Source organism: Protopterus annectens, chromosome 4.part0 (assembly GCF_019279795.1).
Source record: "Protopterus annectens isolate FY-2018-M chromosome 4.part0, PAN1.0, whole genome shotgun sequence".
NCBI lineage: Eukaryota > Metazoa > Chordata > Ceratodontiformes > Protopteridae > Protopterus > Protopterus annectens.
This window is the reverse complement of record NC_056733.1, coordinates 509936179-509951180: the sequence shown is the minus strand read 5'-3', so window position 1 is coordinate 509951180 and position 15002 is coordinate 509936179. Positions and strand designations below refer to the sequence as shown.

The 15002-nt window shown below is 39.6% G+C and overlaps 1 protein-coding gene across 2 annotated transcripts in view; it reads right to left on the bottom strand.

The window, feature by feature from the left end:
- Positions 1 to 15002, bottom strand: part of HECTD4 (HECT domain E3 ubiquitin protein ligase 4) — a 5422508-nt gene that overhangs the window by 2527496 nt on the left and 2880010 nt on the right. The gene's annotated exons all lie outside the window — the stretch shown is intronic.

Below are 15002 nucleotides of genomic sequence, written 5' to 3'. Positions count from 1 at the left end.
GCCGGTGTCCGAGCCAGCCAATCTGCTGGTACAGACAACAGGAAAAGATGTGGTGAAGTTGGAACCATGGGCCCTTGCACCAACTGATGGGCCAGAGGAGGGACAGCCAAAGCTGGAGATGAAGGCAGGGAAAACTCTAGCCTTGAAGCCAAGGAAGAAAAGATCCCAAGGTCCATCTGGGTCTTTAAAAAGATGCCATAAGCTGCTCCAACTCAAAGCCTTTAATACTTCTGGCAGATTAAGATGAAGCTATAGAAGACAGCTTAGAAACCTTAGAAAAGGAGACACTAGACTTTCACACTCAAACGGGAGAGGTTTGGATCCGAATCGGGGATGGCTGCAACAAAAATTCTGGAGTGGGAGTTATAGCCAGGACGGGACAGTGACACCTGTCTGAGGTTGGAGTCACCAATGAGAAGGGACTTGGAATACTCAAAGTCAAAGAGCCCTAACTGTACGTGGTCTGCACTAAGGGGCCACCAATGCTACTTTTGATATGGAAAATGGTGGACTTTACAACAAGACAGAGGAACGTTTGTGCTACTCTCTTAACTTTAATTTTAACTCTCTTTCTCATATTCCTTTTCAGGCTCATCTATCTCTCTTTCTCATGTCTCTTCTCTTCAGTTTTTTGTCAGGAGAGGGAGAAGAATGTACAGGAGATGAGGCTGAAACTGGAAGTATTAAGTCCTTCAGAACTAATTTCACCCTTTGATCCACAAAGGCTCTGAGCCCAAAGACAAAGCATGCCTGACACTCACATTCTAGGTGAAACACAAGTAGACAATACAAACATTTATCAGTTTTATCTTGAGGGAGCAATATGTGCCCGTGCTCAACACATTTCTAAAGCCTGAAGTCTGCTTTTTCTTCACCTGGCCAAACAATCTCTCTCACATGCGGGCGCGCGTACACACACACACACACACACACACACACACACACACACACACACACACACACACACACATACAAAATGATGAGAGAACAAATCTGGATGCTTTACTACTGCTAGACGCAATTGCTGGAAAATTAAAGTTAAACCAGAAAAGCCATTTTTTTTAAATAAAAGTACAGGAAAAGAAGTGGTAGCAAATGCACACACAAGAAATCCACAAACAGCATGAAAGTTTATCCAAAAGTCGAATAAACACTAGGACTAGGAAGATATAGCTAATCCCACTCAATCCTGAAGGAAAAAAAAAGACCAAGAGGAGGCTATGGAAGATGTACAAAACTACTAAAAAAAACATACTTATCAAATTGGAGCTTTGGAGAAGGCAACTGAAGTCTGAAGTGGCAAATGAGATCTGAGGAGATTCAGGGGGCAGTGTTTCATAGCTGAAGCAGCTTAGGCAGCCGCCTTGAATCCACTCGGACTCTGTAACCACAGGCTGCGACAGACATAAAAGACACTGGATCCTTCCTTTCACTAGACATAACATCAAGATAAAAACTACTGAGCAATTAGGTTTACTTTATGGGATAGAAAGGAAAAGAAGAAAAAATTCTAATCTCTAGTTTTAAAAAGTATCAGGTTTCAGGTGCTCTCCAACAGATTCTGAATGGACCACTAGTTCAAACTTGTTTTATCAAAAAAAAAGGCCTGTCCCCTAACATAGGGTAGATAAAGCTGACAACAGCCTAGAAACCCAAACACACACACACACACACACACACACACACACACACACACACACACACACACACACACACACACACACACACACACACACACACACGTATACTATGCATTCCTGTTGAACACGGTCGCAACCACAGAGCCTTGTGCTTAGTTAAGAGTTACACCCAAGGCACATATACGATGACTCTTACAAAATACACAAATGGTTTTATTCAGGGGCAGCTTGTGCTATCGGACTGCCGGTCTGCAGCCCTCCCACCTAGAAAAACAAAGAAAAAAAATCTGTGAAACAAAAAATCCACTCAGACTACCTTTAAAGGCAGTCCAGATGCAGAGAAAGAGGTACCCAGCAACCTGTGCTGTAGGATACCCAGGAATCTGTGTGGTCGACGACCGCACAGAACAGAGGAGCTCCGGACTGCTTCCCTTGCAGACAGGGCCAATGAGGTGTGAGCTGAGAGCTCTCTCTCAGCTCTCGCGGGGATTTCGCTGCGTGGGCGTCGTGCAGATGGATTCTGTTGGTCGCTGCTGGATGAATGGAATATGTGGCTTCGGACATGTTCTGTTGGTCGGTCGCTGGCTGCGGATATGTTCTGTGCATGAAACAGGTAGGTGAAGGGGTGTGTGTGTGTGTGTGTGTGTGTGTGTGTGTGTGTGTGTGTGTGTGTGTGTGTGTGTGTAAAATGCCCCAGTTGCTATATACTGGTGGCTAGAGAGAACAAATGGTGGTGGGTAGAGATACTCAGGCTTGAACCCTGTACCTTGGATGCAGGTGGCAAGGACCTGAATTCCCTATCCACCACCATGTCTAAAAAAATTTGCAGATTTTTGCCTCATATTTCATAAAATCTGTGGTTTCTGTATCTACATTTTTCCTTGGCTTGCAAAGTCTGTAGTGCCCCTGTTTTTGGGACTGTATTACCCCATTATTGGCTTTGTCCAAGTATTTTGTGCTAAGGTTGAGAGCTATCTATGGTGAGAACTGAATTCATTGAATGTTTGGGGGCTTTATTCTTCCCCATTACTGGCTTTGTCCACATGTTTTTTGCTAAGAGGTTGAGAGCTATGGTGAGAACTGAATTCACTGAATATGTTTAGGGGCTGCATTCCCCCATTATTGGCTTTGTTCAGGTGTTTTGTGCCAAGAGCTTGACAGCTATGGTGAGAACTGAATTCACTAAATGGTAGCCATTTAAGTTTGTCTTCCTCTCTTTCACAAAACAGCTGATTTGGCATAATGGTATGTTTCTCTGACTGTTTTGCACAGGGTCCCCTGGGTTAAAGACGTGGCAGTGAAATGTATGGTGGTAACACAGTATTTTATTCTAGCAACTTTCCAACATTGTACAAGCAATGTTTAAAATGTGTCCCTGGTTTTTGGGCTTTTGTCCCCCCCCAATAAATTTCAGCTTTTTCAAGATTTCTTGTGCTGCAAAGTTCAGAGATACAACTGTGTGTCGAGTAGATTTTACAAGGAGCTGAGAGCTGCAGGGGAACAAAACTTTAGTGCCGCTTATTCTGATTCTGCTTGCACTGTTAATAGCACAACAGGTAGTGTACTTGCTTTTGATGCAGAAGGTTGTGGGTTCTACTCCCACAGTAGATAGATGCATTGCTGATACTGTACTGCGTTGTAAAGTGGGTGGATGCTGCAGTCCTTTTTGACAAAGATACCTAGAGTAGTAACTATGAACCTGTTAACAGTTTGCCATACAGTCCCTATTGCGATATTACTAGCTTATCATTTTTTTTTAATGCATGCAACATAGGCAATTTATTCCTCAAGGGCAACAGACACTTTATTTGTAGATGAATAAACAACAACATATAAAGTTGTTTGCTAGCAGCAACCTCTTCATTGTTACAGATTTCTTTAATGTGGAATTATTTAGATGACTTTTACACTTCAAAGATTGTGCATACTTACTGATACTGGTGGAGTGTAGAAGGTTGAGTAGACTTTTATGATGGAAATGTTCTGAATTGGGTAGTTTTGTCATTGGTGCATGCATTTTGTTTCATTGTTTACTAATGTTCAAAACAATAAATTTAAAAGGCCCTCTAACAACTGTACTGTACAAGGAATACAATTTAATACAATCGGGAAGGAGCATCAAAGAGCATGTGTATGTTTCGTGTTCAGGGGGCCTATGATTTGAAAACAGCCCAAAGTTAATCTTTATCTGCCACTGGCAAAATGTATTTTCTTTGAATGTGGGTTTTAATGCATGTGAGTTTCAAGGGCAGAGAAGTTTTAATGCTAAGTCTGTTTTCATTGTGAGACTGCATTGCTTTGTTTAGCAGATATCTATTGGGGTTTGTGCTGTAAAAATGCAAAATAAAACTTTCAAATGAAATCCAAATCATCGCAGAAGTAAAGCAGTATGCACATTACAGTGTTTATGGTAAATGGGGCAAAATAACCAAGAAATGGGACACTGGAATGGTTGCAGGGGGGAGGCTCCAATCGACCATGATTTTGAGAGGGGAAGGCAGCAAACTCAGACAGCCCTGGTTGAACTATACCTCTCAGCTGTCCATATTTTTGCAGAATGAATAGATATTTGCTTCTTAGGTTTGGTTTGTTCCTCATAAAATGTGTGGTTTTCTGGCAAATCATTTAGGAATGAAGTCACTAAATGACAGACATTGAGTTTTACGTCATAACCTTCAGAAAAATGCATGCTAAAGCAAGACCTGTTATTCTATCAACTGTCTTAAGTTTATACAAGCGCTATTTTTAGTAGTGTTTGTATGTTCCCCCAAAATATTTGGCCTTGTCCAGATTTCCTGCATTAACAGGTTGAGAGGTACGTGCAAATAAAATTGCTTTATAGAATTAGGCATATCCAAATCTCTCAACTGTCCCCGATTTTGGCTCAAAATATTGCTCTTCCCCTAATCCCTCTGCAAAATGGCAATTTTGGAAGAAAACATGGAGGGTTTACAATTAATAAATAACTGTAATAATCAGTTATAGATTACTTTTATTTCAGAAATGCATGTAGATTATTTTATTTTGTCAGCTGCTCAAGTTAGCAGTACTAATATTAAAAGTGTCCCTTCTTTGACAGGTTCCCAGCTGTATTGTGTGGCTATTTTATATTTTTGCATCACATTTTTGGTCCATTTTTCATATAATTGGGGGTTTTTTTGGCAAATTAGTGGCAAATCATTAAAGACTGAAGTTAGAAAATAATGAAAGACATTTGAGTTTCAGATTTCGTACCTTTCAGAAAATTCATACTAATACAAGACCTACTATTCTATTATCTTTCTAAGTTTATAAGAGCAATATTTAAAAATTGTCCTTATTTTTGGGCCTTTGTCCCACTTCTATGTATGGCTTTGTCCAGATTTCTTGCTCTGAGGTTGAGAGGTATGACAAATGTGTCAGGGCCATCACAGTCAGCCAGAGACATTTCAAATTGTGACAAACTTGTTGCATCCCACTCCCCCATGTAGTGACTCTGGATGTGTCCTAGCAAGGTAAGGAGCAGTTGTACAGTGTAAATGTGCAGACTATTCCCCCCCATCCAAGGTAAACACAAGTACTACAGTGGCTTTTCATAAGTCATTGATTTTGCAGAATGTTCTGGTTTCTGTCATTTTTATACTGTTGATATATGCTTATTATTATTCAAAAAGTGCCTTTTGCTCGGTGTTTAAGTAGCAGTGCTTTAATGACCATCAGGTAAGCTTGTCTGATACTGTAAGATGCAAGTAAGTTTTAATAAGCAGTATTGCCAACATTGAAAGCCTTTCTGTTGTTGCCATGCAGAGAATACTTACATAACTAGATAATGTATAAAGCCTTGGGTATTGAAATGCATATGACAGTATTTGTAATAAAGGCCAGGATTAAATTATGTTAAGCTCATTACAGGCTTTACCTGCAAACTAAACAGAATGCCAATCTATCATGCGTGGTCCATATCCTGTGCAGTAATCCTTTAAGCAATATATGTTAAGCTTGTTTTGTTTGCTTTTCATTTTTTACTTTGATCATGTTTTTCCCATGAAACAAGTAGATAGTTGTCAGGCAGCAGGTCTTTTTTTGGATAAGAAACATTTTTACAAATGAGGGTATCAGAGAGATTGCTACTTTCAGCATGTTACTTGGTACTTTAATAAAGCTGAATATAAATTATAATTAGAACTGGAGTGCAAGGAGAAGTGATTTGAGTTAAGTGCTGCTTGTTTTTCTTATACTTGATTTTGACTGGCATTCCAGTAATGTATTTAAAAAGTAATTTATTTTTTCATGCCTCACATCCTTTTTGTTTCCATCTAGACATTAAGTAAGCTGTCATGCAGCCAATGGAATGAAATATATTTTTCTTCTACACTTCATTTTGTCTTGATTGGACTCCCATAATGATGGTTTGGCACCCAGGGCAGCGTATTTAATTAAAGTTTTTGTGGTTTTGAGCATAGCTCCTCCCCTTTCTAGTTGGTCACACCCATTCCCATTGACCCCACCGATTCAGCTGTCTCCTGCAGCCCCCCTTTGATTTGAAGTCACCAGCTGCCACTGGTTTTATTAATATTCATACTTCAGCAAGCCAACTTAGTAAACTACTGGTACAGGTTAGGAGACTGTTTGCAATTTGGTACAAATATATTGTTACTCAAACTTATTTGTTGAGGTTACCCAAAATGCCAGAAATGTAAAATGAAAAGCTCATCACATGCAAAAGTATCTGATGTCTTTGTTTTGGAATTACATGATGTACACATTTAACAGGATAACTATAAAATATATCTGTTGGACAATTTCTATTCAAACTGCTCCTTTTTTAAACTGATGACCTCCTACACTGGTTCAGCTCTTTGTCTATAAAGTGATTTTTATCTGGACAGGGGACTCAACACAACGTTTATGTATATCATTAGCTGTACTTTAAAGTTTGCACTGTCATACAAACCTTTGTAAGTGAAAATGTTCTCCTTGGGTTACACCTGTAAAATGGCCAGAGGTTGAGTGAGACTCACCCAGCTAACAAAAATAAATTAATTGTTGTACTTCCTGCTGTAACAGTTTCTTTTGATTAAATGAACTTTACTTGAATTCAGAATCCAACCAACATAAAGAACAGTCTGGATTTCAACTTGTACTCTGCAAAGTGCAGCTATAGCCACAATGGTCTACAGGAATTGTCCCTTACTTTTAACTGATTCCAGTTTGGTAGAAAAATTTGGGCAAAGCCAACGTATAGTCTATACAAAAGACAGGTCTTTTAAGTTTTTGTTAGAAAATACAACATCTAATAAACCAGTGGCTAGGAATGGGACCTACAAGTGTGGCCACTGTGCACAGTGTAAATTCATCACTGAAACAGGGAAGTTTTCTATTAGAGGCAATGACTATCATGTTAATGGGCGGCATTGGTGATGCAGCGGTTAGTGTTGTCGCCTCACGGCAAGAGGTTCTCCGGTTCGATACTCGGCTAGGGTGCCTTCTGTGTAGAGTCTGCATGTCCTCCCTGTGGTCGCGTGGGTTTCCTCCGGGTGCTCTGGTTTCCTCCCACATCCCAAAGACATGCTGTAGATGGATTGGACACTCTAAATTGGCCCTATGCGTGAGTGTGTGCCTTCTGTGGAAGGTTGGGCTGGCAACTCGACACTGTAAAAAAAAAAAAAAAAAAAAAAAACTCCACTGCCAATCATGAATGAAGAGGTGACCCGCTGTGGCGACCCCTAATCGGGAAAAGCCGAAAGAAGACTATCATGTTAATGGTCATTTTCATTATACTACGTCTAGTGTGGTTTATATGGCACAGTGTCAGACATGCGCTTCCATTTATATCAGGAAGACTACTCGAAAATTTAAGGAACGCATTTATGAGCTTAATGCTGATATAAAAAAAAAAAAAAAAACCTAACAAATGCTTTATATAGACATTGTATGACCAAACCCACACATTTTTTTGGATTTTTTTATAATACAAGTCAAAGTTACTGATGACCACTTAATTGAGCAGGAATTAAAATGGCAGTTAAGGTTAAATGTCTCGAGTCCCCCCTGGATTTTCCTGTTTTTGTGAGCTTATATTGTTGATTGCACTTGTGGGCTAAAGTATTGCTTAAAAGTAACAAACAGGCTAATACACTCAAGTGTACCAGCCTTTGATAGCAATTTAGTCGAAAAAAAAGCATTTACTACATTTTTTTCTGTCTGTTTGCAAAAAAAAAAACAAAAAAAAACAAAAATATTTCTCCATTCCTAAACTTTCCTAGCTAGTTGTTCCAGTGATCAGATTTTGCTGATCCCTGGGCTTTGTATTTGGTTTCTGTGTTCCTCCATTTTCTTGTGTGGCCAGAGGTAGTTTCTTTACTCACCAGTGGGAGTGGGGAGTACTGAGCTGCTTGTTTGTCCTCAGAGGAGTGGTTAGAAGCAGCAACTAGTAATTCGTCGGCCATTTTGGGTCATTTCCTGTTTTTTCCAGCCCCCTGCTATAAAGCACGCGTTAGCGCGCTTTAGCGCGATTTAGAGCGGAGCTGCTACCGTTGCACACTAGGGCAGCGCCAGTTAATCAGATTTAAACTATTAGGGCTACCTAAAGTCCACTCTTCAAATTTTCCCTTAAAACTACCTTCCTCAAAGTATACTACTGTTCTATTTAGTGTATCCTACAACTATAAATTATCTCTACTTGACTCCCAAGTAGACTATTCTCTATCTGTATAGCGAAGCACTTGCTGGTGTCATTCAAAGGGGATCCAATGTCTGTCTGCCTGGGATGACATGCTGGACAAGCCACGCTGCTTCGCAAGGGACGGCTTGCACTTGTCACCCCTGGGATTCCGGATTTTGGCAAAGGCTCTTGCCACCCCCATAGTGCCTTTTTTAGGCAAGGCTCAAATTCTAAACCTACCACCCTAGAACAAAACAAAGAAAAAAAAACTAAGAGTAATGCTGCTCAATGCCAGAAGTCTCAACCTCAAGATGCACGCACTCGAGGCCCTTCTCAGTATGGAGAACATCGATGTCTGTGCTGTGACAGAAACCTGGTTCAAGGCTCCTGAGAGCACCCCAGCACTATCAGGTTTTACCTCATATCATGCGTTCCAGCCCCAAAACCCGGACAATACCAAGAAAGGAGGAAGGGTATCCATATTCATCAAGGACACCCACACCTCAAGATTGGTGGCATCGCACGATGCATCGGAAACCATCCAGGTGCAATTAACCATAGGCAAGATTGCTCTGCAATTTGTAGCATGTTACAGGCCACCCTCGCAAACTCAGGAACCTCATATGGCCTTCCTGAAAACACTGGAGGATAAATGTATCTCCAACACCATCATACTAGGTGACTTCAACTACCCTAATATAGACTGGGAACACTACTCAAGCCCAAACACTCTAGCCCAAAAGTTCCTGGAATTCATAAACTCAAATGCCATGGAACAACTAGTCACCATCCCACAAGAGGAGAAAACATACTTGATCTCATCATCACGAACATGGGAGCACAATGTTCAACGCCGAAGTATACCCCTCACTGGTGAGATCTGATCACAAACTAATCTCGCTGGAGGTCCTCATCCCGCCCCACCGAAATTAAAAAGACCACAGTAAAGAACTTCTCGAAAGCCGACTTCACACTTCTAAAGACTAGTGTGGTCTCCTTTAAGGCCCTGAGCCGGCGGTTAACATTACTCAAACCGCTGAATCACTTACAAATGCCTTCTACCAGCACCTGCAGGGCTGCATGGATCAGGCAATCCCAAGCAAAACAAAGACTCTTTGTACCAAAGGCAAGCGTCCAGTCTGGTGGACCCCAGCCATAAACAAACTCTACAACAAAAGGAGAAAGCTACTACAAGATAGAGCAAAATCCTTAAAAGGTAAGACACCGCTGATCACTATAAGTAAAAAGCTAAGAGCTCTCATAAAATCATCCAAAGCTAATTTTGAGAAAAAAATAGCTAAGGACTCTAAAGATAACCATAAGGCATTCTTTAGCTATGTCAGAAACGTAGGAGGAAACTCCCAGATATGCTCAGAATTAGTTCAAAATGATGTGAAGATTACTGATCCTACAGACATTGCCAACATACTGGCTGACAGGTTCAGTGCAAACTTCTCCCCTCCCCTAAAGGAGAGATATCTATACCAAATGATTGTAGCCCCCAAACATCTCTAACGCCCAGGTGAGAACTGCTCTCCAAGGCAAAGAACACAGCATCCATGGGACCTGATGGTGTCCCGGCTGTGTGCTCCATGAACTCAATGAGGAATTAAACCCACAGTTAGGACAGCTGTTTAATCTTAGTCTCACCTCGGATACGTGCCAGGAGTGGCGCACAGCGACTGTGGTCCCACTCCACAAAGGCGGTGCCTCCACCAACCCTGGAAATTACCGTCCCATTAGCTTGACAAGCCTTATCTGCAAAGCCATGGAGAGGATCATAATGGATCTCATAAATAAAGACATAGGGAACTTGCAGACTTTGGATCCAACCCAGTTTGGCTTTGTCAAAGGCAGATCATGCCTTTTAACTCATTCACTCCAGAGCAGCTCAGGAAAAGCTGCCTGCTGAATTCCACCATAGGAACAACAGAGCAGCCTGAGCTGATTTTCAGAAAATCCATTTGTAATACTACACAGAAAACAAATGCTCATAACTCTTTAACTATAAGAGCTACACTAAAAATGTAAACGCGAAAGTTGTTCAGCAGACACTGACCTTTCCAACAGTGTAAATGTTGATAGTGCATATCAAAGTCATAATGAAATATTTGGCAAGGAATGCTGATATTGTGCAATTTTTTTAATTTTTTGGAAAAGCAAAGCACAATATCTTGGTCTATGTACCATGCAGACCCATACAATTTGAATTTAATTTGTTAGTATGAATGTCAGCTTTAAAATGATACTTTAACCATAACTGTGTGACACTCGTTTCATGAGATATTCACAGAAATATGATTAGTATATTATTTCTCATAATTGATAAATAAACAAAGCATAATATCTCATCACCTGTAACAGACAGAGCCTACATATCAGTGTAGAAGTTGTGCATCTGAATGTCAGCTTCAAAATGACGCATCATTTGTGTGATTACCATGCTCCCAAGCAAAGATATGGGCTTAATAATGAGAAGTATTGTAAATGTATAATTTTCATATTTGTACAAGACTAAACAAACTGTGATATCTGTACGTGTGTACAGTGCCTAGACACAGTTCTTTTACCATGATGTAAGGAGTAACACTGTCTTCATAATGATGCATTATTTCACACAATGTGGTGCTCCCTTGCAAAGTTATTTACCAAAATATGAAAAAAATCATAATTTCCATAACCTAAGTCGGAAACAAACTTTGATATCTGCCTATGAGTACAACATACAGGTACCATTCTTTTACCATGTCAGAACTATAAATAATCTTTTCAAAATGAGGTATTACTTAGCACATTCAGATCCTCCCTTGCCAAGTTATTTACCAAAATATGAAAAAAAAAAATCATAATTTTCATAACCTAAGTCCAAAACAAACTTTGATATCTGCACGTGTCAAACATACAGGCACAATTATTTTACCATGTTAGAACCAGCAATACTGTCTTCAAAATGAAATATTACTTGGCACATTCAGATGCTCCCTTGTAAAGTTATTTACCAAAATATGAAAAAAATACTAATTTCCATAACCATAAGTCTGAGACAAACTTTGATATCTGCACATGTGCCCAACATACAGGCACAATTCTTTTACCATATTAGAACCAGCAATACTGTCTTCAAAATGAGATATTACTTGGCACATTCAGAAGCTCCCTTGCAAAGTTATTTACCAAAATATGAAAAAAATCATAATTTCCATAACCTAAGTCCGAACCAAACTTTGATATCTGCCTATGCGTACAACATACAGGTACCATTCTTTTACCATGTTAGAACTATAAATAATCTTTTCAAAATGAGGTATTACTTAGCACATTCAGATGCTCCCTTGCAAAGTTATTTACCAAAATATGAAAAAAATCATAATTTCCATAACCATAAGTCTCAAACAAACTTTGATATCTGCACATGTGTCCAACATACAGGCACAATTCTTTTACCATGTTGGAACCAGCAATACAGTCTTCAAAATGAGATATTACTTGGCACATTCAGATGCTCCCTTGCAAAGTTATTTACCAAAATATGAAAAAACTAATAATTTCCATAACCATAAGTCTCAGACAAACTTTGATATCTGCACATGTGTCAAACATACTGGCACAATTCTTTTACCATATTAGAACCAGCAATACTGTCTTCAAAATGAGATATTACTTGGCACATTCAGATGCTCCCTTGCAAAGTTATTTACCAAAATATGAAAAAAATCATAATTTCCATAACCTAAGTCCGAAACAAACATAGATATCTGCACATGTGTACAACATACAGGCCCAATTCTTTTATATGTTGGAACTATCAATATTATACATATACACATACAATACATATTCGATTGTACATGCTAGCACTCTCCTGAAACAGTTCTTTCTCAGCATCTTCACCAGCTTCTTACCACAGTTATTTGCCAAACTCATAAAAATATATTTTACACAACACATTTCATAATAGAGTTGTACTTACCATACTGGTCCCTACTTGGTCATGGGTGTTTTCCATTCTTCTCACAAGCTGCATATTTCCAATCCTGCATAGCTCTCCTCACACCATTGTGGATGTCAGTCAATAACAAGGCAATGCCTTCCTCAGTTAGGTGAACGCCATCCCTTCTGAACAGGTGAACATCTTTTGTGGTGATGCTGTCAGGACAGATTGTAGATCCACCGACCACACAAAATGACAACGTGGCCACCATAACTGCAGGTGTTCAAAAATTGCTCTGATTTGAAACCGCAGCCTTCCCAGTGGTTGACTGATGACAGTGTCAGAATGTGGACAAACCTGTACAGCAAAGAAAATGCAAACAGTTTACTACTGATGTTTGACAGATCTATTGGAAAAGTACATATATATGTACATCATAATGCATTACCTGGTTAGACCATCCAGATCTTCACTCCTATCCACTGGGGCATTATTCTTTTCATAAGGTATATAAGTGGTGATGACGCAGTGGAGGTACATACCTACCACCCGTGAAAACACAAAATTACACACAACGACTGACAAGGGGGCACAGAAAGGGCACATGTAAAGATAAAAAAGCAGGGTAAGGACTGCCACTCCACTAATATGCCTAGGACAGGCATGGGGCTTCAGCTGGTGGGCGTCTGAAGTGTCCCATGCCTGTGCTGGCTGCCCACTCAGACTGCTGGTAGCAGCAATGACTCCTGATTGCATGCAGTGCCAGCACTCTGCCTTACCTCTACCTTTTCCATGTACATGTGTCCTTTCGGCAATGGTCATAAGGACTGAAAGGGGGGAGCTAATGTAAAGGGTCTTACCCTGACCTACATACATTTACTACACCTGAAGGGAGGGAAACTAAGTGGAGAGCTCAACCAAGACAACATGTGAAAAGACTAATTCTGCCCCAGGCTTTGTCTTTTTGCATGTGTCCTTTTCCGGGGGAAACACTGCATCACAGTGGCAGCCCTGAGGCCATTTCTACCTAGGACAGCAGCACAATGGGGCTGAACTGAAGAGTCTCCATGTTCCCAACTGCAATCCAGGTCGATCACAAGATCCATGGATGGCTGGGTATGCCCCCCGTGATGCACCCACCAACACAAGAGAAGTTGGCATAAATCTCTAAAGAGGAACCTTCCTGACCATACTGATATTCATGTGTATGTGTATATGTGCAAGTACATTATGTACATACATATATATCGATATACACACATATGCACAGATATAGATATATATATATATATATATATATATATATATAGATATAGATATATATAGATATATATATATATATATATATATATATATATATATATATATATTAAAAACATCAGAGGTTTTGGAGGATAGCTAGTTGATGAAGAATGGAGGGGGTGGCTTGCAATGACTACAAATAGAGAAAAAACACAATCTGGCTTGTGCATTCATCAAAGTGATAACGACTTCTACTAAAAGTGATAACTCACTGCTGTATTGTAACTGCACTTATTGCTAATGTGATAATGACCTTCCTTTCAGTACTGAAAAGTTATGCATGCTCAGACAAAGGTGATAATTGCTGCACATAACCTGTTGACTAGGCATTCATTATATTACCTTATGTAGCTGTTGTGTAACACAGACTCATTATCAGTAAGGAGAATACCTGAGTAATTCAGTAAAATAGTATAACACTTACATATTACTGAGCCCTTCCTCCCAAGTAAATTCCACACGACTGACAAAGCCAGGAAAATGCACAAAAATATGGTAGCTCCATGCTGGCAGTTGTCAACAAGTGATAACTTTTATCTCACTCATGCAACTACTAATCACAAATAGAATAATACAAGCAGAAGTGATTTCTTGTCTGCTTATTTTACATTATTTAATTAGTCAGTGGTGTGTGTGATGTCTTATATGCTGGCATATTACACTATAATTACATTTCTGTGCTGTATTCTAAGTAATGTAACCATATTTAAATTTCAGACTTAATTTCTATGTTTCCCCACTAACCCCTCCAGTTGTTTGCATTGTGTATGCACAAGCACCAAAATGGCACAATCAACTATTTTGCTCAGTGGTCACATCAGCAGTCATACCATGTACTTCCCCGATACACAATTAATTATTTCCCCAAGGAACATCCTCATTAGTATGTCCAGGTATACATGCATCTAAATAAAATGTTTTACCAAACAAGCCTTCAGTAACATTTCCTAGTATGTACTACCACCAGCATGAACACTTCACCCAAGCAACCCCCTTCAGTAGAATGTTGAGGAATGCACAATCACCAAACCTAAACGCTTACCCAAACGAAACGCATGTAACATTTCCTAGTATGTACAGCCACCAAAATGAAGAATTCACCCAAGTGAGCCCTTCAATATAATATATGCACAGGCACCAGAATGAAAGATTTTCCCTAAACAACCATTCAGTAAAATTTCCTCCTATGTACAAGCACCAACAGGAAAATCAACCAAAATATAATTTTTCTTGGATGGTTGAAGGGTATGTGCAGTCATCAGTAAAATTATAAAAAATGGACGTAGGACATGTACCATTCCTTTCTTCAAAATTTTAAGTCACCCCAATTCATATCTCATTTATGACAGATTTGCTGTAGTAATCACCACTGGTGCAAAAAAAAACATTTGGTGGGGTTGCTGCCCGTCACCTGACTTACAAGATATTCCCATTCACAACAGCAACATGGATTTCTCACTCTGCTTAGACGTTTCTAAAAATTGTT